The sequence below is a fragment of the Periplaneta americana genome, chromosome 2 (genome assembly GCF_040183065.1).
Source record: "Periplaneta americana isolate PAMFEO1 chromosome 2, P.americana_PAMFEO1_priV1, whole genome shotgun sequence".
Taxonomy (NCBI): Eukaryota; Metazoa; Arthropoda; class Insecta; order Blattodea; family Blattidae; genus Periplaneta; species Periplaneta americana.
Window position 1 is genome coordinate 35,721,240 of NC_091118.1, and position 26,510 is coordinate 35,747,749.

The following is a 26,510-nucleotide window of genomic DNA, read 5'->3' on the forward strand; positions in this document are numbered from 1 at the left end:
ATGGTCGATTTTTTTTTCATGAATTCCAGACATCAAATAAGGAGACCCGTATTTTTTTTTTTTTTCACAATTATTAATTATTTGTGTAGTTACGAATATTTGAAGTTACGCAAATTATGCGCGCACTGTTACATAAACTCGTTTGGAACTCTGTGTCTACATATAATTGAGATTTGCGGTTTGGCGCATTTGAAAGACGAAATACAACACTTTTTATTACTTTAGGCCTATCACAAATAAATGTAAAATTTGGCCTATTTCTTTAATCATTTCTTTTTCAAAGCAAAATTACTATATTAAATAGCCAAGTTAAAAATCTGAAAAAAAAAAAATATAGACTTGTTCGCTGATGTATTATCTGTAAACTACCATATTTATAAATATGGGATCGGCACCCATACATTTGTAACAATTTATTTTCCGGAGGTATGCACGCGCTCGCGATGCCCAGCTAATGAACTACTTCCAGCCATAGGCTAGAAGGCTGCCCGTGGAAATTTCCCGTTGCATCTGATGTCACCATACTAATCATCAAATGATTAATACCTTAAGGAACAGTAAATATCTTATCTAAAATTATTTTATTATTGTCAGCTCAGGGGGAAGCCTTTCACAATTTATACTGTAATATAGCCAAGTGTTTGATGATAGCAAGACAGGGTAAGGCAATAAACTTTATGGCAGTAAACAGATGGCATGAAAGAAAAATAATCAGTTTGGGTTTGAATTTCGCGCAGTGACGTGACTTCTATACAACATGAGTGAAGGTAAAGATCGCGTAATATATAACAAGTGTTTAAATCCATTTACCTTTCTAATCACGCTTTTAAAAAGAAAAATACACTAAGACGCGTAAGTCGCGACTTATTGATAAAGCTCAATTTAAAGGAGTCTTTGAGTGTGCAAATATGTGATTTGTTCCGTTAAAATCAATCAATTTCCGCATAGGTCAGGTGAAATTATATGTTAAGCCGGTAGTTCTTTGATATTAATAAACATGAATCAAATGAAAGTGCGGACAGAGAAAGTGATTATCCCAGTATTTCTTCTAGCAATTATATGGATACAGTGCTAGAAATCAGTAATATTGAGGAATTAAACAAGAGTTTGATATCAATAGAATCCCCTATCAAGAAAAGAAAGATACAACAAAACGATACCCCCGTGAAAAGTTTCAAAAGTAAAAGGCTCCCTAGCATGTTAAGTTTTTCATGTAGAAGATGTATCATCATCCATTCAAAAGTCAGCCATATTTTATTTTTGACGGAATGCAAAGAAAGTACAACCTGAAAATTACATAGTTATTGCAGACTTTTCTGAAAATTATTCATTTGTAATACAAGATTAAATACAAGGTGTGCATTGGAACATATGCCACGCCACAATACAGTTCAATTTTAATTATACTTCCTACTTTATTTTATTTTATATTCTCTTATAGGCCTATTAATATTATATCTGAACTGTGACCGAACACGAACGCTGCTCATTCTGTCTCAAATTTTGTTAATACTACTGCATCTCCTTTTTTTATATTGATTGTATTATTTTATTTCTATTTCTATTATTTGTAATTATATTCTTTATTCTGTATATTTAAATAAATAAATAATTCCTTTCGTAGTATATTTCAAAGGAGATACAGAAATTCGTTACAAAAGTAATGTCATCTCAGAAACCATGAAACATGACACCGATCCCTTTCACTTTTTTCAATTCGATGCAATCAATTTCTTAAAGCAAGAATTCAACGATATGAAAAAAACCATCTTCTTTTCCAATGGATCAAGTTCACAATACAAAAAAAAAATAATAATTTTAAAAATAATTGCTTACATGAAGACGATTATGGAATTAGTGCTGAATGAGACTTCTTTGCAATGTCGCATGGTAAAGGTCCATGTGTTGGCATTGGAGATACTGTTAAAAGACTTGCCACGAGAGTTAGCCTATACAAGATCCTATAACAACACAAAAAAAAAAAACTGTTTGATTAGTCACAAAAAACATTTCTAACGTGTCATTTATATTTTGTCCATTCAATAAGCACAAAAACCACACTGAAAATTTTCAGGCCAGATACCATAATCTAAAACCAATAACTGGTACATAACATTATATTCTTTCATTCCGTTGTCAAAACTGAAGATTTAGTAAAACAATTTTCTTTCAAGAAAGAAGGTAGGCGAATGAAAATTTAAAATGTGAATGAAAAGAAACATTTGAAAAGCATAATGTACAATTATTTGAAGATATCATAATAAGTAAATTAGCAGTGTTTCCTCGAGTAACTTGATCCGTACTGGGTGTAATGTTGCAACGTTCAGTCAATTATCCAGCGCCGATAAACCTCCCAGCGCGCTTTAACGCTTCCCGTCCACTGCTGCTACGCCGACCGCTACACATTCTGTCGTAAGTAATTAAATTTCCATTAAACTATTGGAGATCCCATTCTGATTTTTTCTGGAATTATTGAGAATACTTCAGTGCACCTAGTAGGCACTTTTTTAGATTTTTAATAGGGCTATTTCACATTGATGTATATGTTTTAAAAATTGAATTATAAAAAATATTTGAAATAATTATATTAAAATTAGTTAGTAAATATTTAATAAACGACAGTACTTTAAGCTTTTAAATGCATTTTTCAAAAAAATTTTAACATCAATATCGTCACAAATGTGACGCTTTAAATGTTGCATTGTGCGACATTTTTAACGAATTTTAACATGTAATATTTTAAAAACATGTGGACTTAGGAGGAAATAAAAATACACTTGTTGGTTTATGAGACCCATAGAGTTGGTAAAAAAAAATATAAATGCAATCAGAAATATGAAGGTCAAAATTTGTATAATTTTGTGCGATTTGACGTGGAATGACTCTATAGAGGTAAATAATCTCCCAAAATTCCTCTACGTTTTAGGTATAATAAGTTGTCGCTAGCACAATTCGTTTTGAAATAATTAATGAAAGAAATGTGTCAGTTCTATATAAATCACTCTGTATTACGTATTTCACTGTCTGAGGTATGAATGATAGATCTATGAAACGCCTGTCAGTTTAGACTACACGCACATCTTTATATCACGTGTGTTCCAGCATGAACTGTCCGTTAGTTACTGCAGAAGCTCGCGTTTCAATATTTGACGTAATGAAAGGATTCTCTAATGCAGAAGTAGCCGATATTCATTTATTGTGGCTACGGAACCGCAGAAGAATCGGCAAACGTTGCAAGAGAGCTCTATCGCCAAAGACAACTTAATAGTCTGATTCCATATAGACTAATGTTCGTTTCTGTGCCTATGAGATTCCGGGATACAGGATTTCGTGTTCTGGAAGTATTAACGAATCAAAAAACATTTTTTCAGGTATAAAAATTATCTTAGAAGATCGAGATTGTCCACACTTGTGGAGTAGCCTAGCGGTTAGCGCGTCTGACCGCAAAACCAGGTGGCCCGGGTTCGATTCCCGGTCGGGACAAGTTATCTGGTTGAGGTTTTTTCCAGGGTTTTCTCTCAACCTAATATGAGCAAATGCTGGGTAACTTTCGGTGATGGACCCCGGACTAATTTCACCGGCATTATCATCTTCATCTCATTCAGACGCTAAATAATCTAAGATGTTGATAAAGCGTCGTAAAATAACCCAATACAATAAAAAAAAGGTCGAGATTATTTTTACATGATGTGGTCCAATAATTAACTATCCCCGATTAACCCTAAAATGTTTTGCATGTATATCTCTTACACACACAACGCGCTCGTATGTATGTATGTATGTATGTGTGTGTGTGTATGATGGAATTTCCGGAGGGAGTACCAGCACTGCGAGCATTCAAGATCTGTTGCGTTAACGCTCAAGTTGGGCGCATTCCCAAACCCTCACCGGCTGACTATACTAAGGTTCGCTTTGTATTCAGGTTTTGAGCAGCCAACCACTTTCCTCCCTAGGCCAGCCCCCTCCGTGCGTTGCCAGCCGACGTTTGGGGAATGTTATAGAACGACGACGAAATGGAGAATTTTGGCGGAATGATGTAGATGCCCAATATGGGGAATGGGAGAATCCCGAGAAAAACACCAACTGCCGTCTTGTCCGCCGCAAGTTTCGCTATCGATTTTTCAATTGAAAAAATCCAGCCTTACCGAAACTCGAACCCGCATCGCCTGAGTGACAGGCTGGAGATCTGACCACTCAGCCACCGCAGGGTTTATGTATGTATAAATTTATTTCATTTCACCACTATGCCTTACCGTCGTCATCGACTTTGAATAGTCCAGGGGCCTTATTTCAGCTTTTTCTTAATGGGGAGAGGCAGGATTGTTTAGACGAGATCTTAATACTTACATCGCATGACGTACTCCCTCCCTTTTTCCTCTGAAATGAACTGTTTCCCTGCTGTAAAGTGGGGTAAACTATTTTCCAGACCGTAAAGTGGATAAACTTGACGATACAAAAATTTAAACCATGATGTCAGATGCCCCTAACGTAAGTTTATTTTTCTCTATTTCTTAAATGTGTGTTATTTCAAGTTACAAATAGGGCAGATGTGACTTAATTTTTTATGGTTAAGTTTATCAGACTTTTACAGTACAGTTCCAGTTTCTACACACAGACCTAGTTTGAACTTCTTATCCTACTTCAGCGATACGTACAATAGGGATATCCTGAACTAGCACCAACAGATAGCGCACGTGTACTTTGAGGGATGCGCTTTGCGTGTGCATTTGTTTTTCGGTATACTGGGTGTTCATTTCAAAGTGTGTCATGACGTCACTGTTGTTCGGTCACCGATTTGAAGCGAGTTTCAGCTTATATGTTAGAGAAGTTGCCTATTATTTAAGGCGTTCTTCAATCTGAACTTGAGAACGTGTACGGTATAACTTGAACGTCGTAGCAACAGATGGCGGTCTGTACGGTCTGTGTGCTACCATAACTCCTTTCGAACTGCGTTTTGCGCCGGCAAGTCGTACGCAGGGTATTTGTTATCGTGGATTGCGTACGGTAACATTCCACAACACAAATCAAATGCTCCGTGTCCATGTTGACCGTCGAAGTTAATGTCAACAAATACGTAAGTAATCGTCTTAACCCTCTCCCCATATCCCGACAGTACGTATTTCCAAACAGTTCACATTCCTGCCACTACCGGCGTTACCTACGTATCGGTACGTACTCTTCAGAATGAACGCCGTACTTCTACCTCATAGGTTATACACCTCTGCGGAAGTGTAGGAAGATTGAATTCTCTAGGCTCATCGGCTAGCCACATGACGGCATACAGCGAGCCATGACACACTTTTAACTGAACACCCAGTATAAACATTGAGGATATACGTAGTGCATTAGTATATTAAATACTCTTAAATACAACTAAAAATGGCAAATTTTGTTATGTCCCTATAATTATGTAAAAACCAGGGAAAGCTTTTTGTCTTCAATCAGGTCCCGAAATAATCTGAATATGCTTTAAACCTTAAAAAAATATAAGTAATTAAATTGCGCCTCGAAAGTGCTAGCTATTGAATAAAAGTAACTACTTCAAGTAAGGAATTGTTGAGTACAGTTTCATTTTGGAAGAGAAAAAAGAAAAATTAATAAAAGCATATGCAACCTCGACAGCAAGCTATGTTAGCTTAGATTATATTATGCATTAGTTGGAGTCTCCGAAGTTTAGGCCTGCAGTAAACTCTCGATAAACTGGGATGTTTATTATCCAGGACGATCCGTAGTGAAATCCATTTCGTGAATAATGTTTTTAATGTACTGTACCCTAATTATTAAAACCATATTTTAACTTCAAATTTTCAAAATCATTCCACATAGTATTCAAAAAAGCATGTCCTTAACCTACAAAACGCACTACTAATCGTGATACTACTGCGATCATATTATATCATCCTATTAAAAATTGGATTATTTGATCTTTCTGAAACTACAGAAAAAATACTAGGAATTCAGTCTCGATAGTCCCTTCCCTAAAACACACACACACACACACACACACACACACACACATTTGTGGCTGCATATCCTGTTTTTAGCGTACGGTTCTTAAATACTAATGATTAAAGAGGGCAATATTCACCTTCGACATAGTTCCTATTTTTTTATTCGTGCACCTCGTTCTCAAAGTTCTCGTTTAGATTCATGAACATTCAATTTACTCGTATCTATACTCTGCATATTGCAGATTTCCTCACTCATCTCGGGGAATCGCTCAATATTATGCAGGTTTACGTTATTATTTATTGTAAACTAAATTAAATTATGAGGTAAGAAAATACTGAATTATATTAAATTATAGGTTATACAAAATAATTATAAATATAATTTTGACACGCACAGAAAACGAAAAGCGGGAAAATGTAATCAACTGTAGCATATGACATGACATAGCCTACAACATGTTGCACCGCATGGAACGTTTCTGCCATCTAGCGGTAAAACTTCGCATAAGATATCCCTATAAATGCACTTACTGTTAATATAATATGTAGGTCCGAACGAATCGCAACAAAATACGGAACGTTCAGCACTGAGTTTAAGAATAAGTTTTGATGATGTGTATTTTCCGTTGCGCTGATGTTGTCTTTGATCAGATTAAAACAATACAATTTAAATTAAATAGTAAATTACTGAAAATAGAGTACTTAAATAAACAAATTGATTTGAAAATGTACTTGTCACAAAATTGATTCACCTGAGAATACAGTGTTGTAAATCAATCACACGTAGAATGCTTTTCTGAGGACTGAATGCGCAAAGAAAGCTTGCCCATTTGATGAAAGAGTAATGGAACGGAGAAAAATTCTCTCCGGCGCCGGGATTTGAACCCGGGTTTTCAGCTCTATGTGCTGATGCTTTATCCACTAAGCCACACCGGATACAACCCCGGCGTCGGACAGAATTGTCTCTGATTGAGTTCCAACTCTTGGGTTCCCTCTAGTGGCCGCCCTCTGCACTACGTCATAGATGTCTATGAACATAGGACCGAAGTCCACACATGTGCTGAGGTGCACTCGTTATGAGTGACTAGTTGGCCGGGATCCGACGGAATAAGCGCCGTCTTAAATCACTTCGTGATTTACGCATATCATATATTATTTCAATGTACCGAAGTACATATGATATTTCCATGCAGATATTCTGCGTCATCATACGATGAAAGAGTAATGGAACGGAGAAAAATTCTCTCCGGCGCCGGGATTTGAACCCGGGTTTTCAGCTCTACGTGCTGATGCTTTATCCACTAAGCCACACCGGATACGTTCCATTACTCTTTCATCATATGATGACGCAGAATATCTGCATGGAAATATCATATGTACTTCGGTAGGTACTTTGAAATAATAGGCGTATATGATATGCGTAAATCACCAAGTGATTTAAGACGGCGCTTATTCCGTCGGATCCCGGCCAACTAGTCACTCATAACGAGTGCACCTCAGCACATGTGTGGACTTCGGTCCTATGTTCATAGACATCTATGACGTAGTGCAGAGGGCGGCCACCAGAGGGAACCCAAGAGGCGCCGGAGAGAATTTTTCTCCGTTCCATTACTCTTTCATCGTATGATGACGCAGAATATCTGCATGGAAATATCATATGTACTTCGGTACATTGAAATAATATATTGCCCATTTGACTGATGCGCAGAGAACGATATTCGGTCCTCGTGCCGCCATGCTCATTACAGGGCTGCTATGAATCACCTAATGCTGATTACAGGGCGCATTCGAAAGCGCGGTCTTGAGTGGAGTGTTGCTGTGCAGAGCGGGTAGAAACCAGCGTTTGCGTTACATGTTCTGCGTTTTATCCCTAATATCGGGAGTTTTATGTAGTTCAAAGTGTGTTTGTTAAATAACAGAGTTCTGTATAACATTCTATGTACTTAACAATGCCCCCCGTTTCGCTCTAAAAATTAGGAAGTGCTAATAAAACGTTACACAGTCAAACTAGGGAATTATTTATAACGTTCATAAATAATTTCAAGGAAAAATTGTTCCGGGGCCGGGTATCGATCTCGGGACCAGTGCTCTGCCAACTGAGCTACCCGGCAACTCCACCCGACACCGTTTCAACTTTTCCCTTTATATCCACACAACTCGCTTGGGCTGACGAAACGCCAGGGTGCACACAATGTCTGTGTGACTTGGAATTGTGGTTTTCTGTTAACGTACACAGTAACGTATATATTATGCAAATCTAGTCTTTCAGGTGAAGCTCCCTATAAGCAGATTTGAATAATCTATTATTCCTGATCCGGACTATTAATTAACCAAGACCACTTAGATTCAATGCCCATAAAACTTGTACTATACAGGGTGGACCGCTCGAATGTACCGAATTTCAATTGTATGTGACTGGTGAACAGTTGAAGATAGAACTTTACGGTAACGTTTATATGAAAGGAAGACTCGACAAGTTTCGAATCCTATCGGTAGATGGTGCACAGACACGGTTTCTTTTCGTAGATTGTATCAATTGTGAAAATGGCGACACCGCAGATGAAAGCGCAAACTGTGTTGTGGTATGCGGAGTTTAAATCAATTGTTAGAGTTTAAAGAGAGTATCGGCGAGTGTTTAACCATGATGCTCCAACTGCAAAAAGCATTAAGAAGTGGCACGATACATTTTTAGCTACAGGATCAGTGTTGAAGAAGCATGGTGGTGGTCGTAGAACATCCAACGAAATGGTTGCAAATGTTCAAGCCGCGTATGAGCGAAGCCCGCGGAAGTCATTAAGAAGAGCTTCGCGGGAACTTGAAGTACCAAAATCAACATTGCAACGAATTGTCCACAAACGTCTCAAACTGTACGCATACAAAGTGTAGTTAATGCAACGTTTGGAGCCGGATGACAAAGCTAAATGAGTAGAATTCGCCAATACGATTTCTTTCTCTGGGCTACGTCAAAGATAAAGTGTTCGCCATCCCAGTCAGAGACCTTCGTGATCTTCGGGAGCGCATCATAGAGGCTATTGAGAATAGAGTTGGGACGATTCGTGAACGAATCGTTCATTCGAACGACTAATAATAAAGAATCGTAAGAATCGATTCGTGGTATCAACGAATCGTTGTTCAAAAGAATCGTAACGAATCGTCGTTCAAAAGAATAGTAACGAATCGGCATGGTATCGTAACCCACGATTCTATTTCATTGTTTGATGTAACCTGTCAACGGATATTTCCGAACCGTGCCGAATGCTCCCGAGCGAGAGTGAAATCAAAATAGCGCATTTGTTAAGTATGGAAAATATTGAACCACAAACCTGAAATTTGCATAGTTAAATAGAGATGTAAAGCAAAAAATGTACTTCGTAATAAGGTTCAGTTGATAAATTATAATTTAGGAACACTATCTTCGGTAATTTTGTAGATTAATGGAGATCATGTTGAATGGTTCCAGCCAATGAGAAAGAGATAATCCAATGTCTCGCCTCTTATGCCATCTATGCGAGAGATGTAGAACGTTATTGTTCTACGCGTGGTTTGCAAAGGAAAGTGTCCTGCGAGTCGTTCGTTTACGATTCAAAGAGTAGTTGGAACCGCAGACTGGGAAGAATCGTGAATTCGTTGACGATTCAAAAGAATAGTTGGAATCGCAGACTGAGAAGAATCGTGAACGAATCGTTAGAATCGATTCGTAATGTATGATTGAATCGTTGGAATCGACTTCTGAAAAAGAATCGTGTTGCCCAACTCTAATTGAGAGCATTCCAGAACACATGCTCCAACGTTCTTGGCAAGAAATCGTTCATCGCCTCGATATCGTCACAGTGACAGCTGGAGCTCACGTAGAGATATGGTGATGTGCTTATCGAAACTTGTAGAGTTTCCCTTTCATATAAACGTTTCTGTAGGTTTCTATCTTCAACCGTTTACCAATCACATACAATTGAAATTAGGTACATTCGAACAATCCACTCTGTATTTTCCTTTTGAAAATAAAACATTAGAGTAATTAAATTTAGAGCTTTATCTATGTCTTACACTAATAATAAACAAATATTTCTGATAATAATTTTTCATTGGAATTTACCTGGAATGACTGTGCCCCATTTTGTGTGGGTGGGAATGGAATGTGTAATAGAGCTCCTCTATCACTCTGAGGCATTATTCCATCTGTCCTATATTGTGATGATTCAAGACCACGTCGTCAGTTTGACTCGTATTAAGCTGCAATATGCGCTGTGCGTATTGTGTTTAGATAATTGCTCTGCCTTAACAGCTCATTTGTCTACCTCTACATTCTGATAATTCCATGTAAGCATTTGTAACCGAAGCTTTGCATTACTCTTCATCCATGCATTGCATAACGTGAACTATAATAGGATCAACAGAGGTTTTCATTTTTTCGATGAATTTACGGGTGCGAAGAGCTATTTATTCAAAGGGAATGAAAACCTCGCGTAATATATTACATGAGACTATTTTACACTTCTTAGTTTTCTGCTTCTTATTTAAACCTGCCACTTGTTGCGTCCATTCATCAATCCTGTGTACGCATATATTTTCATCTCAATTTTGCGGGTCCCAAACTTCTCTTTCCATTTGGTGTCCACTCTCTAATTCTCTGCACTAATCTGTTATCCTCTATACGATCATTGTTCATTAAATTTAATTTTTCTATCCATTACCTAATTACCCACAGGTTCAATTTTGCATTCATCCATTTATGTCGCTTCTGATTTTATCCCTCAGTGATTTTTGTATAATTCTTCTTAAAATCTTCTTTTTTGTTGTTTCATTTAGTTACCATGCCCTGCAGGTCTCGAGAGAAGGGTCAGACTAAAAGAGGTATCCATCGAAGAAGACAGGCTAGTGAAAATTTCTACAAGGGTCAATCAATAAGTTTCCGGATTGCCCTGAATGTAGGAAACACACAGGACATAAGAAACGGAGAAGTTATCTAGAACCATGGAAACTCCTGGAATCTATACTAAAAGCATCACTTGAAAGTAAGCGAAGAAGACTAGCCGTAAGGCGTATGGCCTATGGAAAGATTCCGGGAAAAATCGCAATAGATCCATGACATAATATTTGCACAAAATTACGTGTAGAAGCTCAGTTCTTAAAGACAATCTGACGCTGTTTGATAGACTGACTCGACATGTATGTTTAACGATACAATAAATGCAAGAAGTTCGGAAATATTTTGATTGACCCTCGTATGATGTAAAAACTACATTATTCGGAGATCCATTCGAAAGAATAGCCGGATAGATACATTGGAAACGACTATTTTGCGAATGTAATAAAATAAAGGTGGTAACGCGTACTATTTTTAAATAAGATACCGATATTTAGTTTACATACATCGTTTTTTTTTTCATTCGTTCTCGTGGCCTACTGTATTTCTGAATAAAGAATGTAGATATTTATTTATAATGCGATGGTGCGTAAGTTGCATTCTGTTATGTAAGGGAGAATTGATAAAAACGATAAAAATTATACGTGGTATCATGAAGGAAATACACGAGAGTATAAACCAAAATAGAGTTCTATAAAATGGTATAGTTTGTAGAAGCAAAACTTGTATAGTCACTAGTGATGGTAAACTTAGCAACTTAAAATTAAAAATGTAACGCTTTGGAAATCAGATTTAGCATTTTATGGCACTTTTAATGCTACAGTTTAGCATTTTGTAGCGTTTTAGATGAAATTTCTTTTTTATGGGAAGTTTGCTGTTAGAAATTCGGTGTCATCAATGTGTAAAACAGATGAATTTTTTTTATTTTTCCAGTTAAAATTCTTGAAAATAATAAGTAAAGGAACATGTAAGAGCACAATGAAATTGTGAACATTAAGAAACATGGCGAAAGATTTTTATCCCGAGCCATCTTGTTACTCAACCCAATCACCCGCTACTACTACAACTTGTTTGTGAGTGAACACTGCACCTAAAGAGATCGCAGAGGCAGCCAAAATTCTACCACCAACAGCAGACAGATTAGGTGAAAACTCGAGATAACGATATAAATAAAACAAAGAGGGTATCAGGAGGTTACATTCCTGTGCTATTCATGCTGAAAGTTAACACGAGCGGTGAGCAAACTATTAAAAGTCTGAGAGCTTGTATGTGGTGAGGTCCTTAGATAAACTGTGTTTTTTTTTATTACAAAAACACAAAAGTGTCTCAAAAAGTAATTTCTCTCTTACTTAGAATTTTATATTAAATTTCGATGTTTTTAAACATAGAATTATTTTGATAACATTTAGGCACATTTCGTATTTATCGTGATTGCGAAAATCTGCTATCTCTAATAATCACGAAAAAGAAAAATGGGTTATAGACAACGGAAATAAGATATTTAAGATCTGTGATAGGAAGTTGCGTGAAATAGCAGATTAAAAATAAAAACATATTAAATCCATTTAAAATAATAATTTAGATATCAAACTAGAAGATTACAGAAAATAACTCATTTATTTGGAAGTAACATGCAATAAAATTCTTGAGACCAAATGAAAGACAAAGAAGATGTAACTTGGACAATTTTCATCCAATACTAGAGGAGGAGGATGATGAGGAGGAGGAGGAGGAGGAGGAGGAGGAGGATGATGATGATGATGATCTGAACCTTCTAATAGGGATAGAAATTCTCTCAGTGTAAATTAACTGCTTCTGTAAAGTGAGCAGTTTTAGGAACTTCATTTTTAGTAACACATATTTAGCAGCTTATGTTGGCCACTCTTGAAATTTATGGTTGCCAAATGTGACATAATATCAGATGACTGAGTCAGTGATCCCACCTGTGTTGCTTCTAATGACTTTGAGTCATAATGCCAGAACATTCTGGCACTATGGCCCACGCACTTGCCCTGGAACAGTCTTCGTAATCAATTATGCATCTTCTTTTTAATGTTTGTAGGACATTTAGAATCACTTACAACAAGAAGAATGTTGAGCTTGTTAGGAATTTTTATGTCACTGATTTGTTTTCACGTACACAAAAAAATAATCTGATTTTTTTTTTCTTGTAATTGTGCGAAATTCTGCGCTCTAGATAACGAAAGCATCCCTTCACCTTCATTATCTTGTACTTCGCATGTTTTTCAATAATTCTCATAGTCCCTCAGAACTTGCTCATTTTCTTTTTCATCGCCAATTTTTCTGCACCCATTTTTCATTATTTTGTACATCCGCAAAATTATTCTATTTTTAATCTAGTCTAAGAAAGTGAAGTCTCTATAAAGTCTAGGTAGATAGTATCGTTCATCATTTTTGTTTTTTCGTTGCCGAGCTACCAGTCGAGGAATCTTTTTGCCGCACCGTTAACATTATGATGTAGCTCCTACATATGATAATAAATCAAACGCACTGTAATTGAGCAAATAATTGAGCGGAAAATAATGTCCTCGTGTGCTTTCTGCGAACGCCAACGAAAGAGCCAAAATGGCGGGCGATTATATTGAGTACTTATCGAGCCTTAGGAAGTGCATAACGTCATCAGCAGCGAATGACAAGACGCACACGTTTAAATGTAGCCGACCTGCAACGTGATTGGCTGCCGGAAATAAGAGCGAGTGGACTAGGGTTTCACTATAATCCCACTCCCTACTTCCCCTGTGATGTTCTTCTCCAGCTACGACTGGTAAGGTGAGTCTCACACTGTATGTCATCATATTTATCTCGTATGTCTAATAACATGCGAAAGAGAGTATAACTTGAAATAATTTATAATTTAATGGTTAGAAAAATAGTTAAATATTGGAAGAAGACGGGAATAGATGGAAAATTATCACTTGACCCCTATGCTCCAAAGGGAGCAATAGGATATAAGAAGGAAAGTATTTGGACTAAATTGAGGAACTTGAGAATGAATGTACTGTCCTTTCCAGATATACAAATAATATGACTATTCTTGTTGTGATCTCTGGTGGAATATGGTGATTTAGAGTAACGTGTGTCATGAAGTATTTTTTAATCACATTTTTTCCCCCCAAGATCGTTTGTAATCAAAAAGTAAATATGTAAGACAATCGAAATGTCCCTGAAACGTGATTTTTTTACTGTAATTACTGTAACTAATTATTTACGAGAGAAGCAGATATTGTCATTTAAACTTAATTTTTAATTTCAAAGCCTGATAATATAAACTGTTATTAATTGGCAGGTTTGCATCTGATTTTATGAGGTAAAAATACTGTTTTTCGAAGGTTGGGGATAATACGTTTAATTTATGTCGGAAAGAGAGAAATTAGTAGTTATTAACTGCCTCTGTGAGTAAAAATTATTTTATCTGAAGGCAGTAGAAGGAACCTTTAAAGTATAGTTCTTTATTATATGTATTTCTAAACAATGCAACATACCCAAACAAAACCTCATTGCCTCTTGCTTCTTCATGTTATACTTAAAACAAAAGTAGGGCTTCATCTAATATACGACGGTTAAAAAGTAGTCCATTTTTCGTTCCCTCTCACATGAGCTCAATAATGTAGAACGACTTTGTATGTCATGGTTAAGATGAATGTAGGACAAAGCTAGAGGCTGAATGTTCTATTCAAGATGTTCTATATTTTATTGAAGAAATTACTTGTTTTGTTTGGGTGTTATTAGGGACCGTATTTTTGGTGAAATAAAATGAGTGATTTCGGTATTAAACCTGCTACTCTTTCGATAGGTATTTTGTAAATAAGTTGACAATTCGGTGAGTATTTCGTGAAATGTATTATGTTACGTTTAATATAAAACTTTTATTACTTTTTCCTTTTGCATATTACATAAGGTGGGTGTTCCTGTTATGGCCATGTTTCTGATATGGCCACCCCCCCTATTGTGAGTTAGGTAACCAGAAAATCTGCTAAATTGCAGCAGCATCCAATGAAAGGGCATCCTGGTATGTCACTTGATCGTTTTCCATCCAGTCAGGTTGAGCAATATGGCGTCAGATGCCTGTTTTGCAGTTTTCATGTGACCTCTTCTTATTTTTTTCTGGTAAGTCTCCTTTGTTTTATGGATGTTTTTCAAAGACTTTTCGTCAAAACCATAGTACTCCATTCAGTTTTTAATGTTCTGTTGATTGGTGTTGTCGCTGATGGCGTATCTTTTACGAGTTGTTCATAATCAAACGATTTTCGTGAAAGCTTACCTGCTCCTGATATGGCCATATCAAATGCACCATGGCCATATCAAGTTCATTTGACTTTTATTTTTTCACCTGACAAATTTACATGCCTTAGGCCTATAGCTGGGATTACGCAAAAATTTTGTATTTTAAGAAAAACAACTTAATTTTTTTTTATGGAAAAACCTGTTTTGACTACACTTTTGAATTATAAAAAAGATTATTAAGTGTCATGTTTATTCATTTTACACCAAAATTATTTAATTTTAGCACAACTGCGCTATCAAACTGAAAACAATCACGATTTGTTAAACATGGAACAAGGGTGGCCATATCATGTGCACATGTTCCTGATATGGCCACTAGGTAGACTTTTGGAATTTGGGACTTTTTGGACAATTAAAGCTATTTTTATGGGGAAAGGAAATTGTTTTAATAAAGTCCATTAGACTGAGAACGAGTAAGAAAAAAGTGGTTTACATTTTTTTTCAAAATGGCGGCTAGAAAAATTCTCAAACTTTAGCATGGCCATATCAGGGACACCTACCTTATTATTGTCAAGATCACCAAAATATAAAGTAAGCATGGTTTCTACTTATATCGTACACAGATTTTCTTGACGGTGAAAGAAGGTTACTTATATTTAATAGAATATATTTGAGGCGTCTAGTTTCATAGCGGGCCAAGGAACAGAACAGTAGTTTGAAGAAAAATTGAGTTTTGTGAAACTTGATATATTTACAAATTATCAAACATAAAGTGTAGAAATTCTATATAAAGTTACTGGCAGGATACTCGTATGTATGTAATATATATATATATATATATATATATATATATATATATGAATGTGTATTGTGTGTAGATAATAAGACATGTTACTAAAACTACTGTAGTTTTCTTTTCCAAACTTAAGTCTACCACACCTGTGGAGTAACGGTCAGCGCGTCTGGCCGCGAAACCAGGTGGCCCGGGTTCGAATCCCGGTCGGGGCAAGTTACCTGGTTGAGGTTTTTTCCGGGGTTTTCCCTCAACCCAATATGAGCAAATGCTGGGTAACTTTCGGTGTTGGACCCCGGACTCATTTCACCGGCATTATCACCTTCATTTCATTCAGACGCTAAATAACCTAGATGTTGATACAGCGTCGTAAAATAACCCAATAAAATTAAAAAAAAATTAAAACTTAAGTCTATTCCATTTTAAAAAATTCATAACTCACAATGAAAATTTATATTCACATAAATTGAAAATTAAATTACATACATTTTTCATTATGAAAAATGTTCTCATACATTTTTCATTATGAAAAATGTTCTCATACATTTTTCATTATGAAAAATTTATGTAATTTAATTTTCAATTTATGTGAATATAAATTTTCATTGTGAGTTATGAATTTTTTAAAATGTTCTCACATATATATACGAGAACATTTTTCATTATGAAAAATTTATGTAATTTAATTTTCAATTTATGTGAATATAAATTTTCATTGTGAGTTATGAATTTTTTAGAATGAATAGACGTAAGTTTGGAAAAGAAAACTACAGTCGTTTTAGTAACATGTCTTCTTACCTACACACAATAACACATTCAACATCAAGATCAGGATAATTCACAGTTGGTCATAGGTATTACGAAAAAATATCTTCTCTCTCACACATGAACTCCAACAGTTTCATGAGATCTCTCAGCTACATTGGAGAATATTTATTTCATCACCATAGGATGACTTCGCACATTCTTTACTAAACTAGCTACTTCCCATGGTACTTGAAGATTATAATTGCATTTTGAAGTGCAGCTGGTGTTTATGACAAGAAGTAAATTTTATAATTTTCATGGTTATGTTGGCAGCGCTGGAGACAAATGAAATTCAATATATACAAATTGTGCTTTGGGCTTTTCTGGAACTGAATTTCATACAAGTTTCCAGGAAGGTGATTCTTATTTATTTTATATTTCGGCTAAGCATTAAAGAACATGCACTTCTGGTTACAAAGTGAATACTATATGGAAACAGCATGATAAGTGGCAGTAACTAAAAAATTGCCATTCTGTACTTTAAGCCCTTATGGAACTAGATACCTCGTTTATATCATTTGTTTAAATATTTGCAGCAGTAGTTTCAGCGCAAGTGATAAAGTTAAAAGATTTACTTCGTGTTTACAGAAAAATTAAACAACTCCTTTTGAACAGAGAACGTGATATCAAAAGTTTTTCATTACATGTGATACGAGTTAGAATAGTAATATACGTTACAAGAGCGGTATGTTGACGTTTTCATGGTCGAGGAAAAGATTGAAAAAGCGAAACGTAGTTGAGCTTTTTTAATTTCCGAGAACATGAAAACAAACATACCGCTCGTGTATCGTACATTATTTTGTGCGAAGATCGTTTATTACATACCTGAAAGACGAATTTCTAATTAGTTGCAATGAAATCACCATCTTGGTTTCTGTTTAATGACGGCAACTTCGGAAAACCAAATTATCTTTCTTCAACATTGTTGCTATAAAATGTTTTCTGTGTTTACTATACTCCAGCAGGCCGTGATATACGTCTGTCTTCCCCCCCCCCCCCAGTCTATAAATGCGAACTTAAAACAAACGGTAAGGTTATGTAATGATTTATTTTTCATTTTAATATTTTAACAATATTATTTATATAACATATTGCAGTAAGAACATCGGCATCTGGAATCTTGTTGATTTTTTTCACGGCTTGCTTAATGTTACTTGTATCAGGAATGCAATAAGTTTCGTGGAGTAGTAGACTTCACTTAATTTTTGCAAATATTTAAAAACAATAATTAACATTGGAATTTAGGTGAAATTGCAGTGGTAAGTTTCCAATTTATAATTATTACTATGTTAAACGTCTCTAAAAATAATATGTTAAAAGCCTAAAGCAATAAAATGAATGTCGCGCTTAAGCGGTAAGAAGAGGGAAATTGTTATGTGTGTTACGTTGGGAATACTGAATGTGGTATTTCACGCTTACCGCGTATTGGTTCTGTGCGGAAAACAAGCAAATACGCACGATCTCGCACAAAATAATTTCTTTGAAAGTAAAGCACTGCTAACTAGACATAAATGGCAACTACACTGCTTAACTTATTTATCATACCACGTAAAACTTTCAGTTGTTTGGAAAGGAAATTAATGAATTATGTATGACCTTCACTTACAAGTTTTCATTAGTAAAAAGTGTGTATTTTCTCATAATGTAGATAACTTGTGTATTACTAATTCGTAGAACATGAAATTACAAGCCATACTTCACAGGAACATTTAATTTTAATAATTTATTACTGTCTACTTTTTGGAATGAACACTTGAAGTCTTATCAGGAGCTAGATAGTGAATGAACATGCAACTGTATGAATAAACAAACAAATGAATTTATTAGGCCACGGAGACTATTCGCTTATTTTGACGATGTAGTTTTTTAGAGTATTATTGCCCGAATTAAGGTACAATAAATGTGCTCCCTCGTCTTGAAACAGTCTTCGACATACAGTTCTCCTGGAACCTTCATCAGTACCTCCAGAAAAGTGCTGGAAGTGAGTTCTGAAGTCGGTTAAAAATTCGCCGAGGAGACAGGTTTTTTAACGATGCTAAAAACCCACGGAAATAAAACTAAAACTATGTTGAGATATATTTTTATTACAGTCACTAAATTAAGTGTATTATCCAAGCTAGTACTAAGTCAGTAAGCAAAATACATAAATTGTGCTGTACGTTTACAGTAATTTATATAAGAAATATAATGGCATAATTTGCTTCCATTTACTTCAGACATAACAGTTGAAAGCAATAAAAATTGACCAAATTGTGTAGTCTGTTTTATTGTCAGTTCAAAGCAACTTTATAACTTCGTAAAAAAAACACTTCATTAACATGATGGTGTGATTTCTACGTAAATGTTACTATCACATTTCCACACATTGAAGGACTTCTTTCAAGAACTTGAGACGACACAAACTTGCTAACATAATGCAGAAATCACAATAAAAATCCACTTTGTAAGAAAAAACAAAAACAAAAGCGTACGTTGAACACGAGGAATTTATGCGAAACTATTAAATACGTTCAGGAGCTGGCAGCGACGCCTGACGTCATGGCTTCATATTGGTTGGTTGCCATGACAACGTATCCCAAACAAAGATCTGTGAAGTCCATGTTATTTTTAATCAGAATGTGGGAGATCGGTTGTCTGTATTATCTATCCAAGCCGAGAACCATACTAATGTATCACTACGTACGTGGTAAACGGAAAATATCAGGTACACATTAATGTATAGGTACAGTGACGTTCAAAGGTACCTGACTAATCGATAGTGATCGATAATTTGTTCGTGTAAATGTGGCTTCTTTAGTTATTACTTCTATGAATAGATAGCGAAAATGACGGTCAGTGTTGTCAATAGTAAATAAATATAGCTACACTTACTTACTTACTTACTGGCTTTTAAGGAACCCGGAGGTTCATTGCCGCCCTCACTTAAGCCCGCCATTGGTCCCTCTCCTGAGCATGATTAATCCAGTCGCTACCATCATATCCCACCTCCCTCAAATCCATTTTAATATCCTCCCATCTACGTCTCGGCCTCCCCAAAGGTCTTTTCCCCTCTGGCCTCCCAACTAACACTCTATGTGCATTTCTGGATTCGCCCATACGTGCTACATGCCCTGCCATCTCAGACGTCTGGATTTAATGTTCCTAATAATGTCAGGTGAAGGATGCAATGCGTGCAGCTCTGCGTTGTGTAACTTTCTCCATTCTCCTGTAACTTCATCCCTCTTAGCCCCAAATATTGTCCTAAGAATCTTATTCTCAAAAACCCTCAATCTCTGTTCCTTTCTCAAAGTGAGAGTCCAAGTTTCACAACCATAAAGAACAACCGGTAATATAACTGTTTTATAAATTCTGACTTTCAGATTTTTTGACAGCAGATTAGATGATAAAAGCTTCTCAACCGAATAATAACAGGCATTTCCCATATTTATTCTGCGTTTAATTTCCTCCCGAGTGTCATTTATATTTGTTACTGTAATATAGCTACATTCAGAATTCAAAATTTTATCCCTCTCTAATAACATTGTAAAAAGCACTGGGTTTAGCGGGAACTAGCTGATACTGTCAATTTTATGACAATTTATACTTAATCTACGAGTACATTATCATTTTCATCAACATCTGTTTTTTTAGCCGTCTCGATAAAAGTGTCACCTATTGAGAACTAGCGGAATTAGTTCAAAGTTTGTCACTTTGTTGTATGTTTGGTTCTGGCTTATCCGTGGTTAGAAAGTTCGCTTACACGAACAGATAATTGTAGGCCAGTGTACACAATTGTTAAAAACAGTGCATTGATTTGAAATGACATAATATGTGTAAAACATTAGTTATAATGGAATATTTACGGGACTATATTTTATAGCGTATATTGGCCTTCGCTTTCAACCAATCGCAGATAAGTCAGTGACGTCATGTTTTTTTATCTATACTTGTTTTTTTGAAAGATGGGACATGACAGGAGCGTTGCGATCGGAAAAACAACTGAATGTCACATAGCGTGGTAGGCCTGTTGCAACGAGTTAGAAAGAGAAAGATTATTCTCTAACTCGTTGGCCTGTTGCTATGGTAACAACTGTTGACTTGCCAAACTTAACAGTTCCCACGTGGCGAGTGCTTAATAGCTCTCTTGGCGACATTTTTTTGTGGACACAATGTTAGCATTGGTACGTTTCGTCTTTGATTCACTGTCGATTTTTGTATTGTTTTCTTACCTTCGCATCAATTGTCAATGAATGTTTTAACGTCAGCCATCTTATCGACAAATGCTAGCTTCAATCAGCTGGTAGAGTGGTAGTCCATATTGGCAACATGGCACTGTAGTTTCCAAGCTCGGCCGCTTAACTGTCATGTCTCATCTTTCAAAAAACAAGTATAGTACGGTTCTTGGCTTGGAGAGACGTTGGAAATGACCATTGTCTCGTGCCTGCCACATCTCCATCTTTACTTCTTTGTTTACTTTGACTCATCTTAGTTGGAACAGATTTAAAAATTATATTGCTGCCACTTCAGTCCTCATTCTTTTTTTTAATCTGCAACCATAACGTGGTGTTTTATTTTAATAATAATTTTAAGAATTCTCATGGTGTCCATTATGTCCTTCTCCTATTTTAATTACATAAATAATAAAATACTAAGCTTTTTGTACTCAAAGGATTTCTCAACTCAAGTGTGTGTTAACAGTACAGTGAAACCTTCTTAATCCGGACCTCGATAAGCCGGACTTCGCTTAATCCGGGCAGGCAAAAAAAAAACGAGTTTGGAAATACAGTATTAAAGAACCTTGTTTTAAACATTTATACATTATGACTAATAATATTACACCTATAGTATTAAAAATAAAGAAAATCCGTCAAGTTTGCTTTAAAGTAATTAAACTATACAAAAAAAATGTGATCGATTACAAAGGCAAAGATTTAAAATATATTGCTTTACATTTTACTGTACTGTATAGTGTACTTAGGCCTATTCCATTTAAATACTCCATAATATACGTGTTTTGTTGCTATAAACTGAGTTTTAATGCATTTTCTAGTGTTCTTTTAGGTTATTTCAGTTAATCCGGACTTTTGTTAAACAGGCCAACTTATCTCCCCAATTAGTCCGGGTTAACGAGGTTTTGCTGTTTTTTAACAATTTTTCGTTTTCGATCTCGTTATCGTTTCCGTTCCCGGTTTATTATGGGCCAGCCTTAACACGATATTTACTGTGCCATCTAAACCAAACATCAGGAGATGGTTAAACATTTTAGAGGAACTGATAGCGTGGAAGATTTATCCTTGAGGGTTTCTCAAGAATTCATTCACTGTGTCCAAACATCATTTACATGCCGTCGCCAGAAGCTCATTCGTGGAGTTTCCCACGATCTGATAAAATCTTACGTAAGTGATTACATTTGAGTGCTTACAAATTGCAGATCATTAAGCTTTATAACCAAATGATTGTCCACGGCATTTTGAATTCGCATGTATCATCCTTAATGTGATTGAAATCAACAAATATTACCTCAAGAATTGCTGTTTTGGATTAAGTTAGTTTTAATGTAGTAGGCCATGTCAACAGACATTAACATCCGAATAGAGAGGTGGCGCAGAAAGTTCCCTCAACGTAATGAGCATGCGTGCGATATTTCCAGGATTATTACACTCTTACTACGTCATACTACTTTTGACCAATAAAACTGTACGAAAGGGCGTATTTCAACCAATCATGGCTGCTTATCGCACAATTTTATCGCGTCCCTAGCATTTGTTTAATTTTATCGCGTCCCTAGCATTTGTTTAATTTTATCGCGTCCCTAGCATTTGTTTCTTTGTTTGCCAACATTTGAAACTGCGCTGGTCTGGACGTAAATATATATATATATATATATATATATATATATAATTACAAACCACTCCAGTCGATGCACAGCAGTTTCAAATCTGACTCGCATTGGCATTCAAGAACAAGAATTAATAAAAATCACTGATCATACCTATGCATCTTCTGAAATCCGATTTACAAATAAATGAAGAGCACCATTCGGAAATCCTGAATAAGTTGAATACACCATGTAGGCCTAAATCAACGAGTTCCACTTCTATTACGCACACGTCCAATATAACATCAATTGAACCACCAACCACATTCAAATTTGAAAATTGTACATTCAATAATTATTCCTTTTAAAATTATTCATGTTTATTTTTTATGTCATCGTCGTTAATTAAAACTTTTCTAACACTTGTGTATATTAGTTAGGTTATGTTATAGCTTCTGCTATATGATATTATGGATAGTCACGTATCAGAGATTGTTTAATATTAAGATTTATTGAAAATCATCTGTCAAGTGACGTTGATTACTGGGATTCGGAAAATTGAAGTGGAATGTTGCATTTTAATAAAAATGAAACTGAATCAACAAAGCCTTCTTGACTAGTAACATTGCCATCGTGTATAATAGATCGAGAACTTCTCGACGAGAAGGCATTGCTCACTACTGCCATCTAGCATGCATCTAGCGTAATATTTGTAATGTTGAGATAGTACAATAATACATTTGAAGACAGTTGTATTTTCGTAAGTCAATTAATATTTTATTGTATTGGAGTACTTCGTTACTTCTAATCTTTATATACTTTCTTCTAATCGTGTAATAGTCAATTAAATCCCACTCGAGTTTTGATTTTCTCTAGATAAATCAAAACGTCTAGTGAGATTACTGTTGATAGAAATTTGATTTGGATTCTTGTAGAATAAGTTGATAAGCAACTTTCGTCTTTACAAAGAAGACTGTCACATCTTGACATGCTAAATATATTGTATTCCATACCTCTAATCTGTAGTGTATTCCTCTGCTCTCCTCAGTTACAGTATACTTCTGTATTTTCTCTCACGGTTACGGTTACGAACTCTTTGTGAGCTTAAAATGTGTGTCTCGCCTTGATACAAGTAGGTGCACGTTCTTTTACTACCGTTTTGAGGTGTATTGTTTAGTCTGGTCGCGAGACTACACGTTTCAATAAATCTGTCGTGCTATTTATTTTATTCGTCTAGGCCATACATGGGCACAATTTTCGGTTACGTGAGGCACTGAAATAGTTTGTTTACTAGGAGAGGAAACTGCAGAGTAGGATGGGAAATATAAACTGCTGTGACCTGCGTCACCTTATCGTAATCGCTAAGGCGGTCAGTGGCGAATTATTAGGAAAGTACTTGGTTAACGTGAGAGACTCGAAAACTTTTATTCAATTTGGCAAATTAATTCGGCAGCTTTAATCATAAACCTCTTTACTATTTCTCCATCATTGAATTGATTTAAATCACAGGCGAGAAATTGCGTAGCTAGCCAATAATATTCCATCACGTTGTCTACGTTTATTTTCTTGAATATTCTGGCGTTTCTCAAGATTACTTAATATTAATAGATTTGCACGTTCTCGGCCTAAAATAATTTCAGAAAATCATATTTCGTTTTCTACGCACATTTGATATTTTTTTTATAAATTTCTTTTGGAAATAATACGTACAAACAACATTTAACCTTTTAATGCAGCGTGTTTAAGGTATAATGTCGTATTTAGTATACTATGCAAATGTTAAGATCATAAATTTTCTTCGGAATAGTACGAAAAATAACATTTAATTTGTCTTACCTTTTAATTCAGCATGTTCTTTATGACATAAGGAGTAATGTCGTTGTATATTAAATTTATTAATGCCTAATAGGATTTTCCAGCATAGCATACATCGTATGTTCTTCTAAACAGCAAAAAAACTCTTCCTCCCATTTCTCATGAAATAATCGTTTCTAACGCGTACACACTACTTTGATAATGCCATTATGCCACCACTGATATTGCTTATGAAACTGATATAGAACCTGCCCACGCCTAGGAGCTGCGTGAGTGATGAATGGGGACTGTGAAGATGATGTCACTCAGAGCGATAAGCTCTGTGAAGGTCAGTGAGGCACAAATTCTCAAGTGAGGCACTATGCCCATCTCTGGTCTAGATGTATTAATAGTTACACCCTTCAATTAGTTATTCCAGCTGGACTATGTAAAGCAGTGGTCGTCAGCACTTGCTGAAATAGGTAGAGTGCATGGAGGATAAGGAACTCTGCTCCGTCGTGCACAAGGGATAGAGAGACAGCATACGCGCCAGCAGCGACCAATGCACGCTAGGACTGTGTCTTGTCCGCGGGTAAGGGACGCTAGCCCGAGCGTGCAGTGTTTTGATGACCGCTGATGTAAAGCAAGCGTTGAGCGTATCATCTGACCCCAAAGGTTATACTGGGAATCTCGATTAAACTGAAGTGACCAACCTCTAAAGGGCATCTGGTTCATACTTCCACTCAATGCTAAACAGTGTTATCTTGATAATGTAAACAAAGGACTGATTCGCGAGCAAACAAAACAAACGTTTAATGGCATTCATTCTATCCGACCGCTGATACACTTAAAAAGGGTTAGCCAAGGCCTACCTGATAATTTTTCTCATCATATTAATTTGTACACTTTGATTAACTAGCAGTAAATAATTATATTTGATACTTCTACTAAATCGTAATCTTCACGAACTATTGCCTCTTTTATCGTTCCGTTCAAGGACACAAGTGGAAAAACTAGTCATAGGTATTTTTTTCAACAAGAAGGTGTGTGCCCCTTTAACTGGAATCCACTGAGAGGTTCTTGATGAGGAATTTCCTGGCAGATGAATTGGTCATGGTGGACCGATCAACTGGTCCCCACGTTCGCCTGACATCACGCTCCTAGATTTCTTCCTCTAGGGATATATTAAGAATGTTGTCTAGAGAACCCCTATTGTTTCGCAACAGAATAACTGTAGAGATTGAGATATTGAACCCTGATACTGTAACAAAAAATTGACAAAAAATATATACAGTGACGTACTAAAAGCTAAAAGTGGTGCACATGTTGAAGTCCACTCAGAGACATAAAGTTTTTGAGCTAGAATAAAAACTTATTGCTTTACCTCTTACAGTTTTATTGTAATAATTATTTCCTAAAATGGGAAGAGGACTTCGTGTACATATGTATTATTTGCACTGTAATTTTTAAGCTGTGTAACGGCATGCAAACAGGCCCTGTATTGCCAGTGATTGTTTCTCTGTCCACAGAACATGTGTGCCTCTCAATACGAATCACATTAACGTATCATTCTTAAGTCAATGCATTTCTAAGTCATGTTAAAAATTCAGTTGTTTTCTGTCACTTGTGAAAGACGAAGTATTCAGCTCTAAGTGTTGTCATGCCAACATGATGTATTTTATGATACACAAAGGCACAATGATCATTTATGTTTGATATTAATGTGAAAATTCAACCTTTAGGGGACAAGAAGAAAATTTCGTAGGACACCATTATCAATAGGGGCATGATGTGCAGTATCGTAAACAAAGTATAAAGTAATGAAAATATTTTAAACTACTGTAAAAAAATGGAGTTGATGAAGCCAGACGCTAACAGAAGGAAAATATGATGAAATTGTAAAGTCATCTCCAATTCCAGCCAAGTGATTTTTACCTGTGAGAATATTTAAAGCATGACATGTGCTACATTCTCCCAATAGGAACTGAACAGCAATATTGAAATAGATTTAGATTTTTGAGTGGTGTAAATTATGATTATAGTCGGTGGAGAACATTGCCAATAACTGTTATACAGTGGACTAAAAAAATACAGAGTGATTTATATAGAACTGACATATTTCTTTCATTAATTGTTTCAAAACGAATTGTGCTAGCGACAACTTATTATACCTAAAATGTAGAAGAATTTTGGGAGATTATTTACCTCTATAGCAAATGTTGTCCGGCATTGTCAAATCCGGAGATCTCGATGGCCACA

At 35.8% G+C, this 26,510-nt stretch overlaps 1 protein-coding gene and 1 non-coding gene across 3 annotated transcripts in view; one reads left to right on the forward strand and one right to left on the reverse strand.

The window, feature by feature from the left end:
* Window positions 1–26,510, forward strand: part of slgA (proline dehydrogenase slgA) — a 315,508-nt gene that overhangs the window by 179,496 nt on the left and 109,502 nt on the right. The window lies entirely within an intron of this gene.
* Window positions 6,816–6,887, reverse strand: TRNAY-AUA (transfer RNA tyrosine (anticodon AUA)). Its single transcript has one exon. It is a non-coding gene; the product is annotated as a tRNA-Tyr (tRNA).